The following is a 7,602-nucleotide window of genomic DNA, read 5'->3' as shown; positions in this document are numbered from 1 at the left end:
GTTCAAACTGACCTTGCAGTCCAGAGCATAAACCCACAGCACCACACCAGGACTCTCCCTCTCACTCTGTATATATTTGTTTACACAGTTCAAACGCAACAGTGGATCCTCGGAAACCATGTACAGGATCGCTGGGTTGGAACGGACTCAACAGCACTTAACAACAATAATATAGCTAGATGTAGAGATAAATTGACTCCAATATCAAATGAAATTTTTTGTCACATAAAATCTGGCTGTAAGCAGGTTGAGCTTGAAGCACATTATTTTTAAAATCATTACTGGATACCGAACTGCATCTCAACAGGATCTCCAAATGTGGATGTCCACATGAGTTATTCAAGTGTGTTTGTGTGTCACTGAGTCAATTCTGACATGTAGTGACCCCATGTGACAGAATAGCACCGCTGGAGAGGTTCTGGAGTGCTGGTGTGGCGCTGTGACTGCAAAGTTGGTTTGAACTGAAAGGTAGGCGGTTCAAGCTCACCAGTTGCTCCTCGGAAACCCAATACATTGTCACTATGGGTTGGAACCAACTCGACGGTGCTTAACAATAAGATTTTCTAGGCAGTCATCTTTGAGAGAACAGAACACTAAGTGGTTTTCCTACAGAACTGACCTTGAAGTCAACTTGGTGTATTAAAGCCTCCAACTTTTTGACTAACTTTGTTTTTAAGTACCACTGAGCTGGTTCTGACTCATAGTGACACTGTATAGGGGTTTCTGAGGAACAACTGGTGGGTTTGAACTGCTGACTTTGTGGTGAGCAGTCCAGTGTGTATTGTACATCACTACCCAGGTTCAATAATGCTCAGGAGCGAGACACTGGTGCCCCTACAAATAGTCAAGTGCTGCCAAGCTGGTTCCGACTCCTAGTAAGCCTGTATAGGATTTCTGGGACTGTAAATCTTTCTGGAAACAAACAGCTTTATCTGTCTCCATTGGAGCAACTGCTAGCCCAACACCTAAACCATAGTGCCAGCAGACCTCTTTCTGACACCTTTGTTGTTGTTGTTAAGTGCCGTCGAGTCGGTTCCGACCCTTACTCAGTCCGTAAGTCAGGTGGCGCTGTGTCCCTCTGGTCCTCAAAGTATCCTTAAGAATGACTGCAGATTCCATCACAGAGAGGAAGGCTAGATAAATAATGCAAGTTACAGAAAGTCGTGACTACCTGGTTGAGTGAGTTTATGGATGATATTTTATAGTTTTAATTAAACTAGCTCCTTCACAAATTGGCAAGTGGCCTGAAAATATTCGCACAGAGCCTGCAAACAGAAACTAATGCTAAGGATGTAATGACATGAGAAGTAATAGAGACAATGGAAGTGGTGAATTTTATCCAACTCTTCAGACATATTGCTTAGTCAGCAATATGGCAGTTGTGGGTGGTTCTGTGCCGTGAAGTCAGTTCCAACTCATAGTAACACTGCATAGGGTTTCAAAAGCTATAGATCTTTACAGGAGCAGAAAGTCTCTTCTTACTCTCTCAGAAGCACTGGTAGTTTCAAACTGCTGACCTAGAGGTTATCAACTCAACTCTTAACCACTGTGCTACCAGCGATATTACATGTCAAAAATGACCACGATCCAGAGATCAAACAAGATTCAGCCCAAATTTTTCCTAATCATAAAGAAATAGTAAGTCCTAGTGGTACAATGGTTAAGCGCTCAGTTTTGAACAGAAGGGTTGCCAGTTGAAAGCTACCAGGTGCTCACAAGAGAAAGATGAGCTGTCTTCTCCCATAAAGATTTATAGCCTTGGAGACCCTATGGGTTTAGTGCGCTCTGAGACTGTAGATCTATATACAGCATACAGCCTCATCTTTCTCCCTTGAAGCATCTGGTGGTTTTGAACCTCCAGCCTTTAGGTTAGCAGTCCAATGATTAAGCCTCTGTGCCACCAGGACTCCTTGATGAAAACCTTGTTTCTGTAAAGATGACAGTCAGGAAAATCTTGTGGCGCAGCTCTACTATGCCATATGGGTCTTTCTGAGTTAGGATCGATGTCTTAATACTCAATAACAACTTTCCGGTAGACACTGTCCAAGACACTAGTATACAGGTGGTATTCTTCCCATCTTGTTGCTGTTGTTGAGTGCCATTGAGTTGGTTTCAACTCATAGTGACCCTGTATAGGATTTTCAAGGACCGGTGTGGCGCTGTGGGTTAATGCACTGGACTGTAAAGTCAGTTTGAACTGCAAGGTCAGCCATACAAGCTCACCACCCACTCCTCGGAAACCCTATGCAGTGTCTCTATGGGTTTGAACCGACTCAACAGCACTTAACAACAACCACAACAACATATCTTTGCAGGACGAGAAACCTTCATCTCTCTCCCATGGAGTTACTGGTGGACTCGAGTTGTAGTTGGCACTTGAGTGATTATCTTCTGGACTCACGGCACTGCCCCATCTCATTGTAAGTTCCCTAAAACTAGAACCAATTTTTGATAATTCTGTGAATCTATCTTTTGTAGGGCTCTCAATAAGTACTTCCAAGTCAACTGTTTGGATTTGAGGATGGAGCTCTGGTAGCGTAGTGGTTACGAATCGGGCTGCGAACCGGAAGGTCAGCAGTTCGAAACTATCAGCTGCTCCGCGGGAGAAAGATGAGGCGATCTGCTCCCGTAAAGATTTACAGCCTCGGAAACCCTATTCAGGGTCGCTATGGGTCGAAACCGACTCGACGGCACTTAACAACAACAACATATTTATTATTATTATTATTATTATTATTTTACCTAATGGCAAGAAGAAGCTCTAAAAGAATAGCATCTCTCTAAGGACATCAAGTCCAATCACTCCATCAAGAATACAATGCTTTCAGGAAGCTAAGTCGATGCTCACTGAGTTCAGACCACAGGATTCTTTTAGGGCTGCCAGCCCTTTGTCCCTCAGGGACCTGAAATGTACCTCCTTTAGTAATTAGTTTCCAACCCGGCCCTGTGGAGGTTCTGCTCTGCCTGTTCATTGTCTTGTCAGTAATACTTCCTTTGACAGCATCTGAGATTGGGTCAGCAGCATGCTTTCCATTGCATTAGGTGATCTCACTGTGCCCCCCAAGACCTTAAATGAACCTTGGGGTCAACCATCACTCTCCCTTTCCCTTTGCTCTGTGATCAGCACCCCTGGGCTGAGATGTGCCAATTCTTACTGTCCTTACTTTATGTTACAAAACAGAAAGTGAAAAATGAATGAAATCTGCTTCTTCCCCAACATGAAAATGGAAAAATGTGCATTGTACATTTCCTGCATCTTTTCTTGATATCCACATATTCAGGACTACATCAGTTATTCACGAAAGCTTCAGAAATTTGGATAATTATAACACATTGGTATTAATTTTATGGCATATGTAGAGTAGCAAAGGACTTCAGAATGTTATTTAAGTTAAATACTTACATCATTATTAATGCGGTTGTGAAGTGCCATGCAGTCAGTTCCGACTCATTGTGACCCTGTATAGGGTTTCTGAGGAGCAGCTGGTGAGCTTGATCCTCTGACCTTGTGCATCAAACCGGCCTTGCAGTCCAACGCATTAACCCACAGCACCACACCAGAACTCCATCCTCATTATGCCTGTATACAAATATCTGCTTTAATAAAATAAACATGTATTTGTAGATACGTGCATACATGTACGCTTGCTATATTTTGTGTTTATAATGTAATCAAACCAATTAAATATACCTGGAACTGTGCCATGACCCTAACTCTTTAGCTTAATCCTTTTTCAGAAAAATGTGATCATTGTTGTTTTTCTCTCAACCCTGAAAGTTGCAGTTAATTGCATCCAGCCATGAGGCTAACACGTATGATAAGCCTAACAGTTCTGGTCAAACCAATGCTGGGATATTTACATTATTACATTAATAATAACACCATTACACCAGATCCACTCAGAATTTCACTTGGCAGTCTCAGCCTCTCTGAAAGGATTGAGTAAATGTTGAAATAGCTGGCCCTTTACCATGGAAAGAGATCACACTGTGTCTGTTTCCCAAGGTCCACTTGTGGTTCGAATTATTCCAGCTGATGGTTTTGGGAAAAACAAGGAAATAAAGCATCTTTTTCTGGTTCTTCACATCAAAAACTCATCATTGTCAATGAGTCAGAAAGTAAAGTTTGTAGCAAATAGTTTTAATTCCCAAAAGCATGCTTCCTAAGTATCTTTGAACTCATGCTTTAGAAGGCATTCTTGTGGAGGCTTGATTGTAGTGACCAATTTGGCTCTGAAGTACCGAAGGTGTTTCTTATATTGAAAAGGAAAAGATGCAGGTTATTACTAACTAAAGTAGCCAGTGGTCAGCCTACCAAAGATTGACATATTTCATTTTCTCAAATTGAGGAAAGTGATTTTCTTATGCCTGAAAGTTGATGCTGAATAAGACGCAGATATCATCGCATTTGTGTATTCTTTTTGTTGTTGTTGTTGTTGTTACTTTTACTTTGTTCATTTTTTTCCCAATCGTGGCTCTATCTGGAGCTGACTCTGTCTCTGCCCAGGTGCACAGCTATGAATCAATCTGTGGCACGGTAGGATGAGCACTGAACTGCTAACTGCAAGGTCAGTGGTTCAAACCCACCAACTGCTCCTTGGAGTCCCTATACAGGTCGCTATGAGTCAGAACAGCTCAATGGCACTTAACAACAACAACAAACATTGGTATCATCTTTAGAAAAGGTCTGGAAAGAACCCAAAATGGCTGCTAGCTGATATGTCTCGGGGGCAGGGTTAGGAGAGAAGTATTGTACACTTTAAGTTTCAGTATTATTCTAGGGCTTTATAATTGCAGTATAAATCTCAGCCTATAAACTCAAGTGCACACACACAGACAATATCTCAGAGTAATTTTGCAAGAGGGCACATCCAATGTCAGAGCAGCCGTTGGAGAAGGAGGCAACAGTCCAATGTACTATGCTTGCTCCTTTCAGCTTGGTGTCTGCAGACAGACACCCTGGTCCCCATCTGCTCTTGAGATGTTGGTCCAGGGCTCCCACTACTCCCTGATGTGAGATCTCATCACATCCTTTGGCTGTCCTTTCACCAAGTTGTTTCTGCTCTGGGGCACGTGGGAACCATCCTCCTTCTCCTCCTCGGCTGGGGCTGGCAGGAAACTCTATGAGGCCAAACTGCTCAGACACATTACAAAGATGCACAGCAAACAAGGTAGCTAAAGAAGCAAGAATTCTACTCGGAAGCATAATCGAACAGCTATGACAAGAGAAAGTTCCTGGAATAAGAACTCTACTTTGTCTGAAGTCATCAACGAGGACTTCTTGGCAGTGGTGTTTTTATATGAACTAATGTGCCATTGCTGTCTTCATCACAGGATTGTGGGTTCAAGGTACTACGTAGTCTAATTCATTAAAGGGCTGAAGGTTCTGACTTGAAAGAAGTGTACACAAGAGAAAAAAAAAATGGGTATCTGGGTACCAGAACAGGGCCATTTGCTGTTGTGTTGATTCTGGCTCATGGCAACTCCCATATGTATTAGAGTACAACTATGCTCTATAGGATTTCAGTGACTGATTTCCCAAACGTTGATTGTCAGGTATTGTCAGGTGCTTCTGAATAGAATTGAATTGCCATCCTTTTGTTTAGCATTTTGTTGTTAGGCACCATCAAGTGAGTACCGACTCATAAACAACCTTATGCACAGCAGAACAAACCACAGCCTGATCCTGGGCCAACCTCACTGCCATTGCCACGCTTGAGTCCATCGATGCTGCCACTTGGTCAATCCATCTAGCTGGGGGGTCTTCCTCTTTTTCTCTGACCCTCCACCTTAACAAACATGATATCCTTCTCCAGAGACTGGTCCCTCCTGACAATATGTCCAAAATATGAGAGACAAAGTTTGGCTATCTTGGCCTCTAAGGAGCACTCTGGCTGCACTTCTTCTAGGTATCAGGTGTTAAGCAGTCAGCACATCTGGACACAGGTGTGAGGAGAAAGTACCAAATATACCTGTTTACTGTTCCTTGTTAGATTCTATTCAGGATTTACCGTTCATATATCAAGAGTCTATGGGTCCTGAATTCCCCACTTGACTCAGGAAGATCAGGACATTTTTATTGCCAGTTTCACCAGTGATTCTCAAAAAGGAAACTGTCCTATAAATTGTCATACCCAAAAGTAGAGATGCAGGTAAGGGAAACAAATGAATGACAAACAGCTGTACTCCATGGATGCCCCATCCTGGTGTGGCACTGTGGGTTAATGCACCAGACTGCAAATCTGTTTAAACTGCAAGGTTGGTGGTTCAAGTTCACCAGTCACTCCTTAGAAACCCTATACATGGTCCATACAGGTCAGAACCAACTTGACAGCACTTAAAAACAATAACAACCATTCTTAGGACATTCCACTATTTTACTTGCCAAACAATCATTGCGATTTTTTACAGTCTCATTCATACATACTAGGAGTCCTGGTGTAGCACTGTGGGCTAATGTGTCAGACTACAAAGTCATTTAAACTGCAAGGTCGGTGGTTCAAGCTCACCAGCCGCTCCTCGGAACCCCTATACAGGGTCACTATGGGTCGGAATCAACTCAACAGCACTTAACAACGACAACAGCAACAGCAGGATCCCCCTATAGTTCCACCTAACAGATTCCATTCTAAAGAAGACGTCTAGATTTTTAAGTATTTCTGACTGAAAATGTAGTGTGATTGATTTATTCCACAAGAACAAACTAATTATAGACTACTCCCTACTCTCCTTCCCATCTTGTTTAAGCAACTTGGGAAGTAGAATTGAAGAGGATTAAGTATGAGGCAGATGTTAGTTTCCATCCCAGGGGTCTTTGTGTTTTTTGTTTTTTTTACAGAATTAGAACGGTTTTGCACTTTTACAGTAGGCCTTGAGTGATTGTAGGGATGTACACATAAACTATGATGCCAACACAGTCTTGGAGACGTCTAGATCAATGGCTATAATATTTTCCACACAATGTTAAACATCCTATTGTTGGTAAGTAACAAGTGGGGTTTCAAAAGCTTGCAAACAGTCATCGAAGATGCAACTATTAAAATGTTGTTGTTGTTAGGTACCGTCAAGTCAGCACCAACATAGCAGCCCTATGCACAACAGAACGAAACACTGCCCGGTCCCATACCAACCTCACAAACCTTCTAAGCCTAAGTCCACTGCTGATTTCACTGTGCCAATCCATTTCACTGGGGGGGGGGTCTTCCTCTTTTCCTCCAACCGTCCACTTTACCAAACATGATACCCTTCTCCAGGGACTGCTCCCTTTTATGTCCAAAGTATAAGAGATGAAGTCTTGCCTTCCTGTCTTCCAAGGAGCAGTCTAGCTGTACTTTTTCCAACACATATTGGTGTGTTCTTTTGACAGTCCATGGTACTTTCAGTATTCTACTCCAACATCATAACTCAAATGCATCAATTCTTCTATGATCTTCCTTATTCACTGTCCAATCTTTGCATGTATATGAGGTTATTGAAAATATCATGGCTTGAGTCAGGTGCACCTTAGTCCTCAGACTGATATCTTTGCTCTTCAACACTTTAAAATGGTGTTGTGCAGCAGATTTGCCTAATGCAGTATGTCGTTTGATTTCTTGACTGCTG

This window comes from Chrysochloris asiatica, unplaced genomic scaffold, assembly GCF_000296735.1.
Source record: "Chrysochloris asiatica unplaced genomic scaffold, ChrAsi1.0 scaffold00023, whole genome shotgun sequence".
NCBI classification, from domain to species: domain Eukaryota; kingdom Metazoa; phylum Chordata; class Mammalia; order Afrosoricida; family Chrysochloridae; genus Chrysochloris; species Chrysochloris asiatica.
The sequence above is the reverse complement of the archived record's forward strand: the minus strand, read 5'-3'. Positions refer to the sequence as shown.